The sequence below is a fragment of the Pan paniscus genome, chromosome 19 (genome assembly GCF_029289425.2).
Source record: "Pan paniscus chromosome 19, NHGRI_mPanPan1-v2.0_pri, whole genome shotgun sequence".
NCBI lineage: Eukaryota > Metazoa > Chordata > Mammalia > Primates > Hominidae > Pan > Pan paniscus.
The window spans coordinates 54,598,408-54,621,622 of NC_073268.2; the positions used below are offsets into that span (position 1 = coordinate 54,598,408).

Genomic DNA, 23,215 nt, shown 5'->3' on the forward strand with positions numbered 1-23,215 from the left:
GTTGGCACTGGCTTAGCCTCAGCTTATGACACCCTCATGTCTCAGGTGAGGACCACCCTCCCCCACATACCGTTTTTTGACAGTTACCTTTCATAATAGAGACTTTCTAGGACCATCCACCCTATGGGTTTTGTTGCATTTTATTTGTCAAATACAGATGGTCCCTGACTTAGATTTTTAAACTTTGTGATGGTACAACAGTGACACGCGTTCAGTAGCTGCACTTCAAGCCCCTTACAACCATTCTGCTTTCCACTTTCAGTATCGTCCAGTAGATTCCATGAGATAGTCAACACTGTATCACAAATAGGCTTTATCTAAGATTATTTTACTCAGCTGTGGGCTAATGTAAGTGTTCTGAGCACATTTAAAGTGGGCCAGGCTAAACTGTGATGTTTGGTAGGTTAGATGCATTCAATGCATTTTCTTTTTTTTTTTTTTTTTTTCTTTTTTATTGATCATTCTTGGGTGTTTCTCGCAGAGGGGGATTTGGCAGGGTCACAGGACAATAGTGGAGGGAAGGTCAGCAGATAAACAAGTGAACAAAGTTCTCTGGTTTTCCTAGGCAGAGGACCCTGCGGCCTTCCGCAGTGTTTGTGTCCCTGGGTACTTGAGATTAAGGAGTGGTGATGACTCTTAACGAACATGCTGCCTTCAAGCATCTGTTTAACAAAGCACATCTTGCACCGCCCTTAATCCATTCAACCCTGAGTGGACACAGCACATGTTTCAGAGAGCACAGGGTTGGGGGTAAGGTCACAGATCAACAGGATCCCAAGGCAGAAGAATTTTTCTTAGTACAGAACAAAATGAAAAGTCTCCCATGTCTACCTCTTTCTACACAGACACGGCAACCATCCGATTTCTCAATCTTTTCCCCACCTTTCCCCCCTTTCTATTCCACAAAACCGCCATTGTCTTCATGGCCCGTTCTCAATGAGCTGTTGAGCACACCTCCCAGATGGGGTGGTGGCCGGGCAGAGGAGCTCCTCACTTCCCAGTAGGGGCGGCCGGGCAGAAGCGCCCCTCACCTCCCGGACGGGGCGGCTGGCCAGGCGGGGGGCTGACCCCCCCCACCTCCCTCCCGGACGGGGCGGCTGGCCGGGCGGGGGGCTGACCCCCCCCACCTCCCTCCCGGACGGGGCGGCTGGCCGGGCGGGGGGGCTGACACCCCCACCTCCCTCCCGGACGGGGCGGCTGGCCTGGCGGGGGGCTGACCCCCCCACCTCCCTCCCGGACGGGACGGCTGGCCGGGGGGGGGCTGACCCCCCCACCTCCCTCCCGGACGGGGCGGCTGGCCGGGTGGGGGGCTGACCCCCCCCACCTCCCTCCCGGACGGGGCGGCTGGCCGGGCGGGGGGCTGACCCCCCACCTCCCTCCTGGACAGAGCGGCTGGCCGGGCGGGGGGCTGATCCCCCCACCTCCCTCCTGGACGGGGTGGCTGGCCGGGCGGGGGGCTGACCCCCCCACCTCCCTCCCGGATGGGGCGGCTGGCCGGGCGGGGGGCTGACCCCCCCACCTCCCTCCCGGATGGGGCGGCTGGCCGGGCGGGGGGCTGACCCCCCCACCTCCCTCCCGGACGGGGCGGCTGGCCGGGCAGAGGGGCTCCTCACTTCCCAGTAGGGGCAGCCGGGCAGAGGCACCCCTCGCCTCCCGGACGGGGCGGCTGGCCAGGCAGGGGACTGACCCCCCGACCTCCCTCCCGGACGAGGCGGCTGGCCGGGCAGAGGGGCTCCTCACTTCCCGGTAGGGGCGGCCGGGCAGAGGCGCCCCTCACCTCCTGGACGGGGCGGCTGGCCGGGTGGGGGGCTGACCCCCCCACCTCCCTCCCGGACGAGGAGGGAGGACGCTCCTCACTTCTCAGACGGGGTGGCTGCCGGGCGGAGGGGCTCCTCACTTCTCAGACGGGGCGGTTGCCAGGCAGAGGGTCTCCTCACTTCTCAGACGGGGCGGCCGGGCAGAGACACTCCTCACATCCTGGACGGGGCGGCAGGGCAGAGGTGCTCCCCACATCTCAGACGATGGGCGGCCGGGCAGAGACGCTCCTCACTTCCCAGATGTGATGGCGGCCGGGAAGAGGCGCTCCTCACTTCCTAGATGGGATGGCGGCCGGGCAGAGACGCTCCTCACTTTCCAGACTGGGCAGCCAGGCAGAGGGGCTCCTCACATCCCAGACGATAGGCGGTCAGGCGGAGACGCTCCTCACTTCCCAGACGGGGTGGCTGCCAGGCAGAGGCTGCAATCTCGGCACTTAGGGAGGCCAAGGCAGGCGGCTGGGAGGTGGTTGTAGTGAGCCGAGATCACGCCACTGCACTCCAGCCTGGGCGCCATTGAGCACTGAGTTAACGAGACTCCGTCTGCAATCCCCGCACCTCGGGAGGCCGAGGCTGGCGGATCACTCGCGGTTAGGAGCTGGAGACCAGCCCAGCCGACACATCGAAACCCCGTCTCCACCAAAAAAATACGAAAACCAGTCAGGCGTGGTGGCGCGCGCCTGCAATCGCAGGCACTCGGCAGGCTGAGGCAGGAGAATCGGGCAGGGAGGTTGCAGTGAGCTGAGATGGCAGCAGTACCGTCCAGCTTCGGCTCGGCATCAGAGGGAGACCGTGGAAAGAGGGGAGAGGGGAGAGGGGAGAGGGGAGGGGGGGAGGGGAGAGGGGGGAGGGGAGAGGGGAGAGGGGGGAGGGGAGAGGGGAGAGGGAGCTCTATCTACCACACAGTCTTGGGTGCAAAGTCTTCAATGCATTTTCAACTCAAGATATTTCTAATTTACAGTTGTGAGGTAGCTAGGTAGCCCATTGTAAGTCATGGAACATCTTTTTTAAAAAATTATATTTATTTTTGCAGGCAAGGTCTCCCTATGTTGCCCAGGCTGGGCTTGAACTCCCGGGCTCAAGAGATCCTTCTGCCTCAGCCTCCCATGTAGCTGGGACTACTGGAACAAACATCTGTACATGGCTGCTAATGACTGGAAACACAACCAGGGTCAGCCAGGCGCAGTGGCTCACGCCTGTAACCCCAGCACTTTGGGATGCCAAGGCAGGCAGATCACCTGAGGTCAGAAGTTCAAGACCAGCCTGGCCAACATCATGAAACCCCACCTCCACTAAAAATACAAAAATTATCCAGGCACGGTTGTGGGCGCCTATAATCCCAGCTACTCAGGAGGCTGAGGTGGAAGAATCGCTTGAATCTGGGAGGCAGAGGTTGCAGTGAGCTGAGATCTCGCCTCTGCACTCCAGCCTGGGCGACAGAGCTAAATTTCATCTCAAAAAAAACAAAAACAAAAACAAAACACAAAAAAACAAAACAGCAGAGTCAGCTTGACTAGTGCTGTCCTCTGGGGCCACCTGCTCAAGGGCATTTTGTCCTTTGTTCCTCCCAGTCTGGTCTCCCATATCCTAAAATCGCCCTCCCTTACCACCACCCCTCCTTCCCTGCTGGTCTCCTTCAAGCCAAGCTTCTTGAAGGTGTTCTTTGCACTCGGGCCTGGCCTGCACTCCCAACTCAGCCCCTATTGATGCCTTGTTTGTTCCTGCCCAGTCCACTGGGCCTGGCCTCTTCCCGGCCTCCTGTGACAAAATCCTCAGGTGAGCGCTTGGCCGTCCTTAATCCACTTGGCCATCCCTGCTTTCTAGAGCACTGCCTTGGCCTCCATGACCTCCCACCCCCCGAAGTTCTTGCCGCCCTGCTAGCTGCCCTTCTCAGCCTACAGTGTGTGCTTTTCTTCCACTGCACCCTCCCCCGGTATCCCTGGCCCTCAGAGTCCCCCACAACTTCACCTTCTACCATGGCACACATTCTCCTGCAGCATCTGTCTCCCCCATGTGGAAAACTCTCTTTTAAGCTTCAGTTTCTGCTGCCTCTACCCTCCATGTTAACAGTCCCAGCTCCTGGGAGCAGGGACACATTGTCCCAGGACACGTGTAAAATGCCACAGGGGCCAGCTAGCCCACTGGTTGTCCCTGGCTCAGAAGCTCCCCCAGTGCTGTCAGCTGTTGGTGGGGAGGGCGGGAGCAGATGATGGGAAACCGGTCTGCCTGGGTGCTGGGCAGGCGCCCCTGGGAGGGGTTGCTTGTGGCGCAGGCCCCCAGCCTCGGCCTGCCTGGCATATGCTGTTAGCAGTGCATTTGTTTTCTCAAGTCCTTTGGAGGCAAGAACCTCAAGCACGTGGGGATCATACTTCAGAGAGGGGTCCTCATCCTTATGCTGTGCTGCTTTCCCTGCTGGGCTGACTTGGTCAACACCGAGCGCATCCTCCTGCTCTTAAAACAAGACCCGAAGTCTCCAGGTGAGGTCCCCCGTTTCCCAATCCTAGGTTAAGAGTAAGTGGCTATCTGGTCATTGTACCTGTGTGGACATTTTCGGCCAATTACATGGTCTTGATCCCTTTCAAAAATGAAAGCTGGCCGGGCACAGTGGCTCACGCCTGTAATCCCAGCACTTTGGGAGGCCGAGGCAGGTGGATCATCTGAGATCAGGAGTTCAAGACCAGCCTGGCTGACATGGTGAAACCCCGTCTCTACTAAAAATACAAAAAAGTTAGCCAGGCGTGGTGGTAGGTGCCTGTAGTCCCAGCTACTTGGGAGGCTGAGTCAGGAGAGTCGCTTGAACCTGGGAGGCGGAGGTTGCAGTGAGCCAAGATCGTGCCATTGCACTCCAGCCTGGGTGACAAGAGCAAAACTCCGTCTCAAACAACAACAACAACAACAAAATGAAAGCTGTGACTGTGGGCCACAGGGTCTGGGGGCTGCAGGGACCACCTGACTCAGGGTGACAAGATACAGGACCAGGGTGTTGTGTGCCTGGCCTGTCTCCCGTTCACCGAGTCCCTCCATTTTGCTGTCTGGCAAATGCAGAAAATATTTTTCCCCTGAAGTAGAATAGCAGTGTAATTGCCTTCACGTATGACTTTAGTGTTGGGTTTTTTCTTTAACCTATAATTCCAGTGTATTCTCTGGTATTTGTCCTTGGGGTGCGTGGTCCTTTCTAGAAGACTGTGTCGCTCACTGTTAGGTGACCCTGACACTTTCAAATGGTTTCTGAATTTTGCCCAAGTTTTAGTTCATTTTGCTGTATTCACTCCACCTTTCATGCTAAGAATGAGCTGAAAAATGGAAAGTGGTCAGACTGCCCCTTAGATAGCAGACATTTAGTAGACTTAGTGTCATGTTTGTGTAGGTTGAAGAAAAACACTTAAAGTTGTTATTAAGTTTCTCTCATTTTTAGGCTGGGTGTGGTGGCTCACGTCTATAGTAATCCCAGCACTTTGGGAGGCTGAGGCAGGAGGATTGCTTGAGCCCAGGAGTTTGAGGTTACAGCGAGCTATGATGGTGCCATTCTACTCCAGTCTGGGCATCAGAGCAAGACCCTGTCTCTAAAAAGTAAATAATTTTTAATTTTAATTTTTAGAAAATACTCTGTGGGTTCAATTTGAAGACAATATGACCAGCAACTGTTTTAATATTAACTGAAGACTATTTTGTTTGTTTCAGGATAGCCCAAATTTATGTGCCGATTTTCATTCCTGCCCTTCCTGTAAGTTTCAAGGCTGTTGTGTCTCACTACATGAAGCAGCTCACATGTGTCGCCCTGCGCATGCCCCTTCCCCCGGCTCTTGTTTCTCCATCTTGGTGCAGTTCATGCCAAAAGCCCGACATGTATTTCTTGGCCCTGTCGTCCCTCCCTTGCTGACTCTCAGGACATGTACCACTCTGGTGTCCAGTAGCTTAAATTAAAGACAAAGATTGGGCCAGGCACGGAGGCTCATGCCTGTAATCCCAGCACTTTGGGATGCTGAGGCAGGTGGATCGCGAGGTCAGGAGATCCAGACCATCCTGGCTAACATGGTGAAACCCCGTCTCTACTAATAATACAAAAAATTAGCCGGGCGTGGTGGCACGCACCTGTAGTCCCAGCTACTCGGGAGGCTGAGGCAGGAGAATGGCGTGAACCCAGAAGGCGAAGCGTGCAGTGAGCCCAGATCGTGCCACTGCACTACAGCCTGGGCGACTGAGCAAGACTCTGTCTCAAAAAAAAAAAAAAAAAAAAAGACAAAGATTGATGAGGGGAAGACATTTCCTTCCTGATTCCTTGTTCTATGGTTATTTTTGATTGCAAATCAACCAGAATGTTTCTGGATCATCTAGGATTTGGGGAGTGCTGCATTCGGGCACCCTCGGAGCCGTTCGAAATGTCAAGACGGTGGCTTCTGCCTCAGCCAGTTGGAATCGGCCTGTGTCAATTCTTCAGGGAGTACATCTTTTATCCACTCTGGAAAATTCCAAATAGTGCCCTAGCATTGTCTCATGTGAGTGAGGTTCTCTGAGATCACACATCAAGGGGAAGTGTCTTATTTAAGATTAAAAACCGGAACTAAACTAAACCGTTGGAATTTATATTAATGAGAAGTGTTTGTTTCTCTGTTTAAACTTACAGGCAGCATTCTTGTTCCAGCTGCAGACAAGATATTTACAAAGTCAGGTATAGATTCTTTTTACAATTTTTACTCCATAATCCTGGAAATGTCTAGTAAATATTCGTAGGGAATGTTCTATAAAAGTAATTCACATTTTCCCCCCTGTAATTCTACCTTAGAGTTCTTTGCCTGAGAGATTGAGGCCTTGTAGGTGAATTTTGTCTAGCCCAAGAGAGACGGCTGTATCAATCCATCCCATTCCCCTTTCAATCACCACCACCTGCTTCGACCCCTGCCCCGACCCCTCCCCTCTCTTGGGGCTGGTGCCAGCTTTGCATCTGGCCTGGGGCCTGGCTCCTGTGCTTCTGCTTTAGAGAGGAGGGCCTGGGGTCCCTACAGCCACTAGTGAGCAGCGAAGGAGTCTGAGGGCAAGATTTGGGTGGACAGTGGAGAGAAGCAGAGCTCTGCCTCCCCGGGTCCCTTCTCGCCCATCTGAGGCCACAGCCCTCTTGCCTTACCCAGCTTTGGTAACAGTCAGCTCTGTTTCAATGCAGGAACGAAAGAGAGGTTTTACTGAAAGAAAATGTTTGAATAGACAGGATAAACAAAAGAAATGAGTGACTGGCGCCTACAACAATAGGGTGAACGTGTTCTGCACACCTGCTATGAAGCAGGCATTGCTGGGTGTCTTGTATGCAAGAACTTTAGCAACTTGGCCCAGATATCTTCCAAGCTGCCTCTCCTTCACTTCATGCCAGGGCCCATTTGCCCTTCAGGAGGTTTTTTCTCTCTGCTGCTCTTCTGGAAACCATGACCTACCAGGTTATTCAGAAGCAGTTGCAAGCTTCTGGTTGGGATAGCCAGATGATGCACCAACGGAGGAGACTAATCTGGTCATCTCAGCTCCTGACCATTCCAGTCCTGAGTAACTTTGCCATCATTTAAACTGTTCCCTGTTTAACTGTGAGTGTTCACTTGATAGGCTAGCTAATTAGCTTTCGAAAATGTGAATGTTTTCCTATTTGTTTGGGGGTTTTAGGGCATCAGCATGCCTCAAGTTATTACCAGGATTGCAGCTAATGTCATCAACGTGGGCATGAATGCCCTCTTGCTGTATGCCCTGGACTTCAGAGTGGTGTAAGTCACGACCCCTGAATTCAACAGATACTGAATGTCTGCTGTCTGCTGTCTCCTGTCCCTGGGACTGGGGATAGCGAGAGTGAAATCGTCTGATAGAGGGAATATGGACAGGTGGACAGGCAATAGAGTTGGGTGTTCAGGTGGTCTGTGTGCCAGATGAGAACTGGGTGCCACAGGACCTCACAGGAGAAGCAGCTGGCTCAGGCTGTTGGAAGGAAGGTCAGTGGGTTAGTGGGTGGAGAGATAGGGATGGTGCCTGGGAAGAAGCGATGTGTAAGCTGATTGTGTGTTGAGGTGGAGTTCGCCTAGAGAAGGGAGTTGCTGTGGTCTGTGAAGGCTGAAAGGGGCCACCCCAGCAAAGACAGAGTAGGGCAGACACCTTAGGGATTCTCCTAGCATCTTGGAATTGTAAGAAACTGAGCCCAATTGCATCCTTATGAAGCTTGAGGAGATGAGGGTCCCAGAAAGAAAGCACTATCAATTCACCGGTCCCTCACTGGGGGACACTTCTGTGCCTAGAGCCAGAGCCAGGCTGCTCAGTGTGGCCAGAAAATCTTTAAAGGCTGGCTGAAGATGGAACATAAGAACACATCAGTGAAACACACCTTCTGTCAGAAAGCTGGACGAGGCACTGGCCCGGGAAGCTGGAGTCCCACAGGGAGGTGTGAGCACCAGTTGGTTGACCCATGTCCAGAAACAGGAGGCCTGGGCCACCCAGGTTCTCCTGGGAGGTGGACCTCAGAAAGCGTCTCTTAGAGGTTTCCCCAACAGATGTACACAGGGAAGCTTGGGGATAGCGGGGAAAAGGAGAAGAAAATTTAGGAATGGATTAACAAAGAGTAAAATGGAGGATTGGGTAGGGGAGTGGAATGGAAAAATAGACAGGAAGACGGAGTCCCTGGCTCTGTATGCCAGAGCGGGGCATGGTTCTATTTGTTGTGATAAAATATGACCTATGGAAGACACTCCATGGTTATTTTCCAATACAAAGATGTTGAGCATCTTTTCATATATTTGTTGACCATTTATATATCATCTTTGGAGAAATGTCTCTTCAAGTCTGTTGCCCTCCCTTTTCTTAAATCAGGTTACTTCTTTTTTTGTTGTTGGGTATAGGAATTTTTGTTGTTGTTGTTGTTATTGTTTTGAAATGGAGTCTCGCTCTGTTGCCCAGGCTGGAGTGCAGTGGCGCAATCTCGGTTTACTGCAACCTCCGCCTCCCAGGTTCAAGCGATTCTCCTGCCTCAGCCTCCCGAGTAGCTGGGATCACAGGTGCCTGCTACCACGCCTGGCTAATTTTTTGTATTTTTAGTAGAGACGGAGCTTCACCATGTTGGCCAGGCTGGTCTCGAACTCCTGACCTTAGGTGATTCACCCACCTTGGTCTCCCAAAGTGCTGGGATTACAGGCGTGAGCCACTGAGCCTGGCCATAGAAATGTTTTATGTATTCTGGACATTATGATATCCAGATATCCTTATATGATTTGCAAATATTTTCTCCCATTCCATGGGTTGCCCTTTCACTCTGCAGATTGTGTCCTTTGATGCATACAAGTTTTATCTATGTTTACTTTTGTTGCTGGTGAGCACTATGTATTTTAAATACATAGTGTATTTTAAAATATCCACTTTGCTATATATACATCAGTTTTGCTTTTAATCATAATGTGCATCTATCATATTTTATTCCTCTAGTTCCATGTTGTCTCCCACACCCCTCAACTAACGTCTGCCACAGGGAATATTCTGTATGTTTTTTTATAGAGGTCTACAAAAATCCCTCTGCCATTTATACCCAGGAGTAGAATGTGTGGGTGAAAGGGCATCTACTGAGTCTTGCCAGCTTAGTGCCTGCCATCTCAATCCATTTGGAATCTTTATATTTTGCTGGAGAACTGAGGTTGCACCTAGTCTCTGGCCATTTGCAGGGTACAGGTATGTGAAATAGAATTGTTGGTGCCAGAGAATGTTGAAAAACAAACACCTGTTTTCTTTCCTGTTCCCTAGGTTGGACGAGGGAGTGCTTCCAGGAGTGGGGCTCCTACATCCACCTGGTTATTCCCAGTATGTTCATGGTGTGCACTGAGCAGTGGACCTTTGAGATCGGAAACTTCCTTGCAGGTTTGTCAGCAGTCCAGCTGAAAGCTGTCCTCAGCCCGGCCAGTCATGTCTCCAGAGATTCCCAGGAAGCTCCAGCTTTGCTTCTTTGTCCTGCCTCATTTCATCAGGCTCTTGTGGAGCTTTTCAATATAGGTTTAAGCCCTCATCCCATCATTAGCAGACTCAGGTTGGGTGGGGTTTTGGCTCTGCTGCAGTACCTTTCATTTTGTAAGTGAGGAAAGGGAAGCTGCCGGTCAGAGGTTTGTCAGAGGTCACCAACTGAAGGAACAAAAGCCCCACCCCAGGCCTCATGAACTAGCTTGTGCCTCAGCTGACTTTTGCCAGGTATCAAGCCAAATTGTTTTTTAATTTTAATTTTAATTTATTTTTTGAGACAGAGACTCGCTGTGTCACCCAGGCTGGAGTACAGTGGCGTGATCTCGGCTCACTGCAACCTCCGCCTCCCTGGTTCAAGCGACTCTCCTGGCTCAGCCTCCCAAGTAGCTGAGACTACAGGCGTGCACTACCACGCCTGGCTAATTTTCGTATTTTTGGTAGAGATGGGGTTTCACTGTGTTGGCCAGGCTGGTCTGAAACTCCTGACCTCGAGTGATCCACCTGCCTTGGCCTCCCAAGGTGCTGGGATTACAGGCATGAGCCACCGCGCCTGGCCTCAAGTTCTTAATCTTAACAATTTAATATATATTTTTATCAACTGAACTTAGGCTAGTTTTCAAAACAGTAATGAATTAGAAGGCTTTTGGGAGGATGCTGTTTCTAGTAGGAATGAGAAGTTAGAGCTGATGTACGAGTGATTAAAAGTGAACTTGAGAGCCCAAAGCTAAGTTGTCTGTACAACCCACGTTACCCTCGCAGCCCCTGGGGGCAGCATTGTATTGCGGGATCATGATAGGGGTCAAGAAGGTGGCCCCAAAGGTTGAGTGGTGGTCTATTTAAGAAGCAAATAAGCTTATAGCTTTAGATTTTCATAATCAATGATTAAAATTAAGCCTTTGCATTTGAAGGGGCCTCTTTAAATTTACCGGATAATCAGACATATGGAATGTTTCACCCATCCCACCAAAAATGAGGTATTGTCGTGGAGTCAGATTTCATCAATGTCTGGGGTTCCTACAGTGTGCCAGGCGCGGTTCTAAATGCTTTTTCACATGGGTCATTTAATTTTTACAAATTATTTATATACTAACGTTTATACTAAGTTAAATCTTACTTTGTATAATGTAGCTAAGTTGAATTGTCTTGATAGTGTGTGTGTAGCCAATAAAGGGGGTGTGTTGCCCTCAAATCCAGCTTCATTACGAGGTTCTGCTGTGATGAATGTGGTACAGGGAGCCGTCAGGGCAACTGTCATGCTTCCTTACCTGCAAAGAAATCGGATGTCACACAGCTAGGATGTAAGAGAGCCAGTTCTAGAACTCAGCTCTCCGGGTCTGTCCTGTTTCCATTTAGTTAGACGCTAGTGCACTAATACTCCAATGTTCAGGCTTTATGACTGTGATTTATGCTTCTTAATTCTCAGGTACCCCTTGGCCTTGGAGTTGCAGCCAGCGTCCGAGTGGGCAATGCTCTGGGGGAAGGGAATGTAGAGAAGGCTTGGTGCTCCTGCACCACAGTTCTCCTGTGTGCTGGTGAGTCAAGCATTCGACTCCCTGGCATCTGTGCTGAACTTAGTGTGCTAAGTTAAAATCTATGTATCAGAATTTCTCTAGGAATTGAATCATATATATATATTCAACTAAAACATCTATTCTTTATGCTCTTTCAAATTTACAAAGTTAAATAAAGCTTTTAATTATGATTTTCTGTTAATGATAAACCAACTAAATAATGTTACACTTGGTTCTACTGAAATAATTCTAAAGGCCAGGTTCAAGCAATTCTCTTGCCTCAGTCTCCCAAGTAGCTGGGATTACAGGCACGTGCCACCACACCCAGCTAATTTTTGCATTTTTAGTAGAGATGGGGTTTCACCATGTTGGCCAGGCTGGTCTTGAACTCCTGACCTCAGGTGATCTGCCTGCCTCGGCCTCCCAAAGTGCTGGGATTATAGATGTGAGCCACCGCACCTGGCCCAGTTTTATTATTTTCAAGTGTGCTTTCCTAGTGTCATCTGACCTCACTGATTTTAGACCAATGCCTAAACGTATTCTTATAAAATCTCAGGACCAAGGAGGTGATCAGATGGAGTAATAGGGACTGGATTTACCTTTCTGCTTTAAACAACTAAAAACTGGCCAACACATACATATAATATGTATATATATGTATGTATGTATATATACTATATAATATGTATATATTATATAGTATATATACTATATAATATGTATATATTATATAGTATATATACTATATAATATGTATATATTATATAGTATATATACTATATAATATGTATATATTATATAGTATATATACTATATAATATGTATATATTATATAGTATATATACTATATAATATGTATATATTATATAGTATATATAATATGTATATATTATATAGTATATATACTATATAATATGTATATATTATATAGTATATATACTATATAATATGTTTATATTATATAGTATATATACTATATAATATGTATATATTATGTATGTATATATAATATATAATATGTATATATTATGTATGTATATATAATATATAATATGTATATATTATGTATGTATATAATATATAATATGTATATATTATGTATGTATATAATATATAATATGTATATATTATGTATGTATATAATATATAATATGTATATATTATGTATGTATATAATATATAATATGTATATATTATGTATGTATATAATATATATGTATATATTATGTATGTATATATACATACATAATATGTATATATTATGTATGTATATATACATACATAATATGTATATATTATATATGTATGTATATGTGTATAAATGTATATGTATATATGTACATTATATATATATAAATATATATATATATTTTAAAATAGTTTTCAATCCCTTGAGGCCAGGAGTTTGAGACCAGCATGGGCAACATAGCAAGACCCATCTCTACAAAAACTACAAAAATTGCCTAGATGTGGTGGCACATGCTTGTAGTCCCAGCTCTGTGGGAGGATCACCTAAGCCCAGGAAGTTGGGGCTGCAGTGAGCCATGATTATGCTACTGCACTCTAGCCTGGGTGACAGAGCAAGGCCTTATCTTAAAAAAGAAAAAAGTTTTCAGACATTGGACAACAGGCAGCCCAAAGAGGGGGAAAAAATGAGAGAACACTATGATTACCCAGTGTACTAGGGGAGAGTTTCCAGGCCATAGCACAGGAAGAGGGAAAGCCCTGCTATCTCTGTGAGATGAAGAAATGGAGTTGGGAGTTTTGGGAGGCCATGTGACTTGAGTTCACAAGGCAGGGGACCAGAGAGGAGAGAGTTTGAGAGAGAGTGCTTTCAAGATCTTGGCTGGGCACAGTGGCTCACACCTGTAATCCCAGCACTTTGGGAGGCTGAGGTGGGTGGATCACCTGAGGTCAGGAGTTTGAGACCAGCCTGGCCAATATGGTGAAACCCTATCTCTACTAAAAATACAAAATTAGCCAGGCATAGTGGCACACATCTGTAATGCCAGCTACTTGGGAGGCTGAGGCAGGAGAATTGCTTGAACCCAGGAGGCAGAGGTTGCAGTGAGCTGAGATCACACCACTGCACTCCAGCCTGGGCCACAAACTGAGACTCCATCTCAAAAAAAAAAAAAAATCCACAGAGGGGCTCTCTCAAGTCTAGTTGACTACCAAACTGGATGTGCATGTGAGGATGCTACTGGAAGCCAGCGGGACACACCTGAAAGGAGCAGACAAAACAATCCCTGGAGTTCATAAGGGCTGGGAAGAGTTTGTGTTCCCAACATCCCGAATGAAACAACCTCGTAATACATGAGACAGCTGGTGGAGTTCTCAGGAGGGTTTTGCCTGGGTAGTAGAGGAATATTAGCCCTAAAAATAAAGAGTGTTCTGGTCCTGCTTAACAAAGCTTAAAAGCAAACCTCAAGAAGGTCAAACTGCTTCTAGGAAGCAACTGCATCACAGAACTTAACTGTATCAAAGCTCAAGAGCATTTAAAATAGTACAAGAATATGTAGTAACCAACAAAGTAAAAATCACAATGTCTGCCATACAATTAATAATTACCAGGCATACAAAGAAATAATAAACTAAAATCCATAATAAAGAGAAACATCAATCAATAGAAACTGACCCAGAAATGAACAGATAAAATTACTACTCAGGAATACTAAAATGGTTTCTATAATTTTGTTTAATCTTTAAGAAAATAGAGAATAACATGAGCATGCTAAAGTGAGATATCAATTTTATGAAAAGAAAAGCAAATTGAATTGCAAGAGATGAAACAAAAAAATCTGAGGTGGAAATACATTGGTTGACATTAACAGCAGATTAGACACTGTAGAAGAAAAGATTAGTGAATTTAAAGATATAGCAATGGTAAATATCCTAAATAAAATGTAGAGAGAAAAAAGACTGAAAAAAATGAAAATGAGCAAGCTGTAAGTGGCCTAAAAGCACATAATCGTACGTAGTTCCCAAAGCGGAGGAGAGGGAAGAGGGGCAGAATACTTTTTTTTTAAAGAAATAATGGCAAAAAACTTTCCACATTTGATAAAATCTTCAGATTAAAGGGGTCTAAAAGGGTATTTATTTGATGTAATCACCGATCTGACCTTGGGATTCCTCTAGAACATCCTGGCCAAGCTGTCCAGTTTATACTTAATTAACTCACTGAAGAGGAACTTGCTACCTCCCAATGCAGCTTGATTCTCAGAACACTTTTCTTTTGAACTGAAACCTACCTTTCCTACCCATAACTTTCACCCACTGATACCAGCTGTTGGGCTTATGATTCTGTAGGAGAGTCTGTCCATTTTTCAGTTACTGCCCTATGGATGTTTTTATGATGGCTCATGCTCCACAGGATCTTCATGGTAAACATTTGTAATTCCTTCAGTCATTTCTCATGGAATGTGGTTTTGAGTCTCTACCATCTTCATCTTGAATTAACAGAAGCCTGAAGGCAGTGTCCATAGTACAAACAGCACCATTTAGAGAAGAACCATTTCCATTAGAGCAGAACCCGTTAGACTTCTAGGGAAGTACTAAGTTTTTGGTGGCTACACCACATGACCTGCCAATGTGCCACTGACCAGCCACAGCATCACCACCCTTCCTTTGTGTGGTTGTCCTCCTGAGCCCAAGTGCAGAATCCTACATTTGGACCCATTAATTGTTTTTTTCTTATTTTCTAGTCATCTTGACATTTTTGGTGTCTAATTTTTCCAGTGACAGTATGTCCTATCCTTTCCAGCTAGTGGCACCTGTACATGTGATATACACTTTTAGATCTTCATTTCCTCCTCTTTTATGTAAAACCCTAGCACCTTCATACAGTCTTTCTACCCTCAAATCTTACCAGCATCCTGTGTGAACTCAGCATCCATATAGATGAAGACATTCAATGCCCCAGCCCCTCACCTCAACTCCCCAGTCCTCTCTCCGGTAACTTTCTCTGCCCTACCTTGGGCACACACTCCGTGATCATATTTTGGGATTTTTCATTGCATATAACTGTTCCAACTTCAGCCCTTTAACTGGCCACATCCCTAATCCTTCCAGCATACTTTTATAGCTGTGTCTACTTAAGAGGTTTCTTCAACCACTTGGGCCTCCCAGTCAGTTGACAACTCTTTCTCAATCCACCACATTCCTGCCTTTACTTCCTTCCTTATGTAGCTTAGTCAGTATGGTTCATCATTTTAGTAACTCTTTTGCCAGTAACCTGAATTCTTTTGACCCTTCTAAATGACAGAACTCCATCCTGGAGGAACCCAGTTGCACATTTTCTGTACTAATAGCCAATCACTTCATATTGGTTACACTAGAAACGTATGACCATTAACCATAATTAGACCCTCAGCACCCTGCCCTACCTTTGTTTAGTCATCTCACCGTCCATCTCTGCAACCCATGTTAAACCTTCTCTACTCTTTTAAAACCACTGGCCCCTCCCTACCACCTTCCACCATCACTGTCAGCAAATGACCTTGCCTCCTCAAGTTCATCCTACTTGGTGCTTGTTGGGCTTCTTGGATATGTAGATTCATGTCTTTCATCAAATTTGGGAAGTTTTCAGTTATTCTTTCTTCAAATATTTTTATGTTTTTTTCTTTCTCTCCTCACCTCTGAGACTTCCATTATTTATATGCTGATATGCTTGATTGTGTTCCCTAGGTCCCTATATCTGTGTTCACTTTTCTTACCTTTTTTTTCTGTTCCTTAGACTAATCTCAATTATCCTATCTTTAAGTTTGCTGATTCTTTCTTTTGCCGGCTCAAATCTGCTCTTGAGCCCTCTAGTGAATTTTTCACTTCAGTTGTGGTACTTTTCAACTCCATAGTTTTTATTTGGTTCTCTTGGAAAATAATTTATATATCTGTATTGATAGCATCTATTTGGTGAGACAATATTCTCATACTTCATTAGATGTAGTTTTATCTCTTTCAACATATTTAAAATAGCTGAATTAAAGTCTTTTTTTTTTTTTGACTGGGTGCAGGAGCTCATGCCTGTGGTTCCAGCACTTTGGGAGGCCAAGGTGAAATCACTTGAGGCCAGGAGTTTGAGACCAGCCTGAGCAACATAGCAAGACCCTGTCTCTATAAAAATTTTAAATTAAATTAAAAATAAAACTAAAAATTAGCCAGGCATGGTGGCATGTGCCTGTAGTCCCAGCTACTCAGGAGGCTGAGGCAGGAGGATTTCCTGAGTTCAGGAGTTCAAGGCTGCAGTGAGCCAGGATAGTGCCACTGCATTCCAGCCTGAGTGACAGAGCGAGACCCTGTCTCTTTTAAAAAAAAAAAAGTCTTTTTTGATAAGTCCAATGTTTGGGCTTCTTCAGAGAGAATTCTTATTGATTGCTTTTTACCCTGTGTATGGGCTGTATCTTTTTGTTTCTTTGCATGACTCATAGTTTTTTGTTGAAAACTGGACATTTTAAATATTACAGTGCCACTGTTCTAGAAGTCAGATTGTCTTTTTCTTTAGGGGCTTTTGCTGTTGCTGCTTGTTTGCTTAGTGATTTTTATGGACTAATTCTGTGAAGTCTATATTATTTGCCAAATATAGCCACTAAAGTCCCTGTTCTGTTAGCTTAATGTCAGCTAATTATTGGAGAAATATTTTCTCAAATGCTTAGAATCCCAAATATCTCCCATTCTTTGCCAAGGGACTCTCTGTGCATTTTGAGGAACACCTTCAACACTCAGTGAGGCAGTTTACAACTTTGTTTTTTGTTTTTATTTTGAGATGGAGTCTCACTCTGTCTCCCAGGCTAGAAGTGCAGTGGCACTATCTCAGCTCACTGTAACCTCCACCTCCCAGGTTTAAGCAACTCTCCTGCCTCAGCCTCCCAAGTAGCTGGGACTATAGGCATGTGCCACCCTGCCCAGCTAATTTTTGTATTTTTAGTAGAGACGGAGTTTCACCATTTTGGCCAGGCTGGTCTCGAACTCCTGACCTCACGTGATCTGCCCGCCTCGGCCTCCCAAAGTGCTGGGATTACAGGCATGAGCCACCATGTCCAGCCACAACTTGGTTTTAAACTTCACTTCCTGTTTGTGCAGAGTCTCAAGTTCGGCCAGAGGTGAGTGCTTAGGCCTTAATGGGTCTTCCTTGAGCAGGGGCACAGTCTTAAGCATGCATATGGCCTTCTAGATTCCCCAGAATATGTCAGAACTTTGCAAAGCCCCTCAGACATTTCATTCCCCAGCCATTCCTACTAAGCTTTTTGGTGAGTTTATTGTGTATCCCTTGTATCAGGCAGCAGCAGCTAAAACATTTGCCCGTATACATTTTCAACAATCATCCCTCAACATCAACTTTAGCACTGGGCAGGTTTGAATCAGGTGAAATAAAGTTAGCCTTTCAAGTGGGGTCTTCTAGGGAACCACCAGACAGATGATCTGTCTGTAAAATAATAACTATTCCTTGGGAATAGGGCTTTCAAAGAGTTCAACCCATTCTTCCTCCTCAAGTCCTGGAACTGTTATTTTTCAAGGTTACTGCTGAGCTAGGAGCAACAGGATGATATTAGGGTAAGTTAAAATACCACAATGCCTACTGTTCTTACCAAGATTCAGCCACCTTTCTTAAATAAATGCTCCCAATTCCCTTTAGTGAATTTCTGAAAATCTGGGAAAAAAACTGTATTTTTTTACATTAAAAAAAATATTTTTAAGAGACAGGGTCTCGCTCTGTCACCAAGGTTGGAGTGCAGTGGTGCAGTCACAGCTCACTGCAGCCTCAAGCTCCTGGGCTCAAGTGATCCTACTGCTTCAGCCTCCCAAGTAGCTGGAACTACAGGTGCTTGCCCCTGTGTGCAGCTAGTTATTTTTTAAAAAAAATTTTTTTGTAGAGATAGCGTCTCACTATGTTGCCCAGTCTGGTTTCAAACTCCCGGACTCAAGTGAGCCTCCTGCCTTGGCCTCCCAAAGCACTGGGATTACAGGTGTGAGCAACCACAGTCAGCCATGAAAAAATTGATTCTGACAATTTTTGCCAATTTGTGTTTCCTGTGAATGGGCCATACTTTCCTGTCTCTGTATGCTCTGTAATTTTGTGTTGAGAACTGAACATTGTGAGTATTGTTATATGAAAACACTGGAAATCAGATTTTCATCTCTCTCCAGGCATTGTTGTTCTTATTTGTTGGGGCTATTTGTCTATTTGTTTAGTAATTTTTCCAAAGTGGTTTTTACAAAGACAGAATGATCTGGCAGGGATTTCCTTAAATGCCTTTATCTAACAAGAAAGTTAAGCTGGCTTTTTTCTTGACAGGCACTGCCTGTGAAGCCACTTCATCCCAAAGGGCCTCTATGCCAGCTCCTCAGTGGAACCTCCAGATAGATCGAAACACACAACTTTAATTTTTAGAGGATAAGGTTTTTATTGCCCAGTTTGGCACTAGTAAGCCACACTAGGAATGCAGGCAGCCATCCCTGCAGCTGCCTGCCACGGAACTGGAAGATGGGAAAAGGTAGCCACTATGTGAAATGCAATTCACCCATGATCACCAGGCCCTTTCTTCAGGCATTCCCCTTGTTGCTCACTGCGAGTTTCTCACTAGCCTCCAGAGTGCCAAAATCATTGACTGTGACATCTCTCGCCATCAGTCTCACAAGAGACTGATTCTTGAGCTTCCTACTCCACTGTTGTTCATGATGTCACCTGGATAGAGGCTTCTCATGCTGATTTGGCTCTCGTTCTTTTGTAGAACAAATTTTTTTTTCTGGAAATCTTTCAGATATTATTTTTGTCTCTGCTGGGTGTGCTTAGGTGTGGGTGAATCTTTTTTCTTATATTCTGCTTGCTATTTTGTAGACTTTCAATCTGAAGCATTGGATTTTTCTTTAGCTCTAGAAAATTTACCCTTTAAAAAAAATTTTACTCCTTTTCCTTTTTTCCGTTCTCTCCTTTTGGAATTCTTTTTAGATAAAGGATAGAATGTATGGATTAATCTGACATGTCTCTTTTCTCCCAGTTTCTATCTCTGTGTTTGGGATATTTTTTCAACTTTATCTTTCAAGTTGAAATGTAGTTTAGCCATGTCTATTCATTATCCAGTTTCTAAAAAAAGGTCTTTAGTGTTCATATTTTTCATTTCCAATTACTTTTCTCCCAATTGCTCCTCTTCCTTAATTGCCTGTTGTTAGCTGATAAATGTCTCTGATAATAGTAATTATAATTTAAAAAAAATTTTTTCTCTCATGTTCCTTGCATTCTTTGTTTCCTGTTGTATTAGCAGGCTTATTTTGGTCTTTCCTTTTTTTGTGCTGTTGATTTTCCTCAATGTCTGGTGAACATTGATTTAACATTTGTATTTTTTTTTTTTAATGTTGAAAATGTATTTTATTTTTCTATTTTTAAAATATGTTTTTATTTCAATAGCTTTCAGGGTACAAGTGGTTTTTGGTTACACAGATAAACTGTGTAGTAGTGAAGTCTGAGATTTTAGTGTACCCATCACCTGAGTAGTATACATTGTACCCAATATGTAGTTATTTTATCCCTATCCCACCCCCAGCTTTTGAGTCTCCAGTGCCCATTATACCATTCTGTATGCCTTTGCATACTCACATAGCTTAGCTCCCAGTTAAGAGTAAGAACATACAGTATTTGGTTTTCCATTCCTGAGTTACTTCACTTAGAATAATGGCCTCCAGCTCCATCCAAGTTGCTGCAAAAGACATTATTTCATTATTTCTTTTGTATGGCTTGTATTCTATGGTGTATATATACCATATTTTCTTTATTCACTCATTGATTGATGGGCACTTAGTTGGTTCCATATCTTTGCAATTGTGAACATTTGTTTTTGTGAACATTTGTATTTTTGAGTGAAAGACTGTGTTGCCATGTTGATTGGTGGAGACAGTGCAGACGTTAGGTAACTCTGCAGTCCTGTAGGTCTGTTCCAAAGAGGTCACTCCTCTGAGTCAGAGGATGTCCTGTAGGCTCTGTCTAAATTGGTGGTACCTGTTGACCAGCGGGCTTCCCTGTAGGATAAGTGGGAGAGGGCACTGGGCCTGTTTCATGTGTTTACCCACTCTAGATCCATCTCACGGGTCTCTAGTTACCTCTGCTGTGTCCCTCTCCAGAGCCCCAGCATCTTTCTGCAGAGCTCCCCAGGCAGATCTTCCACCATAACTGAACAGAGTTCAGGGGCTCCCTGAGGAAGCAAATGCTTCCTATGTGAATACTGGCCTTCAACTCCATTTTTAAGGACGATTCCCACACCCAGGCTGAAACCTGTATCAAGTTCTTCCCAATCCCCACATTTATATATCCAGATAAAGTTTTCAGAATTATCTTCTATAGTGGCAGCCTTGTCCATTTTAACCTAAATTCTATATAATAATAAATTTTAAATCAGTGAGGTTTTATTATGTACTAACTTTATAAAAAAAGAAATGTACTGTTTTGACTGAATTTATTGATAAATTTGTCAGGTTTGTCAGATCAGTAGTTAATTAATACCCCACTTTAATGTGATTTTTAGATCACTAACTACTTTCTTTTCCTCTAACAGAGATATTACTTCCCTTGTGAGCCAAGTGATACCTATTTTTGCCCCTTTTCATCTATTTGATGCACTTGCAGTGAGTATTTGGAGTGATTTTACTCTAATAAAGATAGCAAAATTTGTTTTGTGTTTCTAGCTTTTTAATTAGAAATTAAAGGTCGGTGATTTTATTTTTAAAAAGAGAAAGCTCTTGCTTTAGACAGTGTGAGTCACTTGGGGGAAGATGGTTTATTAAAGAGTGTAGCCTCTCAAGGTGGAGAAGAGGCTTGTGAGCCAAGTGAGTTCTCCCCTCCTCTATCTTCATCTGGTGCCTGAATGCCAGGTGTTGTATCCAAGTGGTGAGGTGACCTTTGCTTGAACCCTCCACTGCAGGCCACGCCACCTTTGAGTTGACTCTGACCACTAGAAAGTCCCTGTCTAGGCTGATCTGTGGGTGTACAAGGGTTTGAAGACCTGCTCTACCCCAGAATCAGCCCATCCGGCTTCTTCCCAGTTTGAGTTTTTTCCTCATGACATGATTTCTAGGCATTAGTCATCTTGCTTTTTTTCCATGGAATTTCTTGCACTTTGTCCATGTCATCCTGAAGATGTGGCACCCATTGAAACTGTGGTAAGAAGTGTGGATGAGAAGCCTGCAATGGCGTTAATGTTTCTCAGCCATGATATTAGGCTAACTTTTGAAGAGATGCCATTGATGAAACCTCTACATCTTTTTTTAACTTACAAAATGTTTTTAAATAGTCAAGATAAAGAGTTAGAGATTTAAGTCATGTTATGATAGGTTTCTGATGAAAGGAGCTGTGGTTTTTTATTGCTGTGGTTGTTAATATAACTTTAGAAACAAAAGATTTCCTTTTTCTCTTACATAATGTGCTGTGCCTGTTTTGAGTTAGGGCCATTTGACTGTATCCATATTTCTGAGCCTTGTGATGATGACAGACTTGACAGCAACATTGGGTTTGGTTTTCCTCTCCATAGGGCGCCTGTGGTGGAGTCCTGAGAGGTACAGGAAAACAAAACATTGGCGCTATCTTGAATGCCATTGGGTACTATGTCTTTGGTTTTCCCATTGGAGTATCTCTGATGTTAGCCACTAAACTCAGGATAATAGGTATGTGTTTGAGTCCTGTGACTTGTCTCAAATCTCACTTGTCATATTAAGATAAACTGCTTGAGATATAAAACAACTGACTCCAGCCCCACTGGAAACAAGAAAACAAAATAACTCTTTAAAAAAAGCAATCAACTAGAAAGTTGCCCTTGTGTTAATAGGAAAAATTATTTTCTCCCCCAATATTTATTGGGTGCCTCCTCCACACAAATACACTGGAAATGCAATGGCAAACAAAATAAACATGGTCCTGCCCTCTGAATGAGGGCCAGATTCAATACTTATTTATACAATTGTCAATACCTGTTGGTTAAGCATTGCAAAAGAGAAGAAGAGGGCACTGCTCTTCTCTTTTTTCCGGCATAATGCCTCTAGTAGTACAGTAAGTTGTGGTAAAAGTGGAAATTCTTGTCTTATTCATTACTTTAGTGATAGTGCTGCCAGTGTTCCTCTACTAAATGGTATGCTGGATTTGAGGTTGAAATACACGCACACGGCCAGGCGCAGTGGCTCACGCCTGTAATCCCAGCACTTTGGGAGGCCGAGGTGGGTGGATCATGAGGTTAGGCGTTTGAGATCAGCCTGGCCAACACAGTGAAACCCTGTCTCTACTAAAAATACAAAAAATTAGCCAGGCCTGGTGGTGGGCGCCTGTAATCCCAGCTACTGGGGAGGCTGAGGCAGGAGAATTGCTTGAACCTGGGAGGCAGAGGTTGCATTGGGCCGAGATCGTGCCATTGCACTCCAGCCTGGGTGACAGTGTGAGACTCTGTCTCAAAAAAAACCAAAAAACAAAAAACGAAAAAATGCACACACACACACACACAACTATGAATGTATATGCTCGTGTTTTTTGAAATCATGTTCAGGAAATGTCCATGAAGTCTATTTTATTGAAACAAAAATAGTTGAGCATTTTGCCAGATGCCTTTTTAGTGCTATCAGAAATGATTCTATAATTTTTCTCCTTAGGTCTATCATGAAGATAAATACTATTAATTGGTGTCCTCATATTGAACTATCCTGATTATGATATCTTGTTTTTTATTGAACTGCTACACTTTTTAAATATTTTATTAAAAAATTTTGCACTAAAATTTATAAGTAAGATTGGTCTGTAATTGTATTTTTTGTGTATCTTTGTTAGGTTTTGATATTAATGATATTAATGTTATACTCACTTCTTAAAGATAATTAAAAATTTTACCTTTTTGTATGCCTCAGGACAATTTAAGTAGTATAAGAATTCTCTGTTTTATAAAGGTTTGGTGTAATTCTTCC

The 23,215-nt window shown here is 44.7% G+C and overlaps 1 long non-coding RNA gene across 1 annotated transcript in view; it reads left to right on the plus strand.

Annotated features, from left to right (window-relative positions):
• Positions 1-23,215, plus strand: part of LOC129394380 (uncharacterized) — a 40,112-nt gene that overhangs the window by 6,759 nt on the left and 10,138 nt on the right. The window contains exons 2-9 of the long non-coding RNA XR_010110678.1: positions 5,230-5,384; positions 5,496-6,310; positions 6,439-6,483; positions 7,458-7,555; positions 9,567-9,680; positions 11,200-11,308; positions 20,830-20,899; positions 21,802-21,934. This is a non-coding gene — a long non-coding RNA (uncharacterized LOC129394380). The remainder of the gene's footprint in view (positions 1-5,229; positions 5,385-5,495; positions 6,311-6,438; positions 6,484-7,457; positions 7,556-9,566; positions 9,681-11,199; positions 11,309-20,829; positions 20,900-21,801; positions 21,935-23,215) is intronic.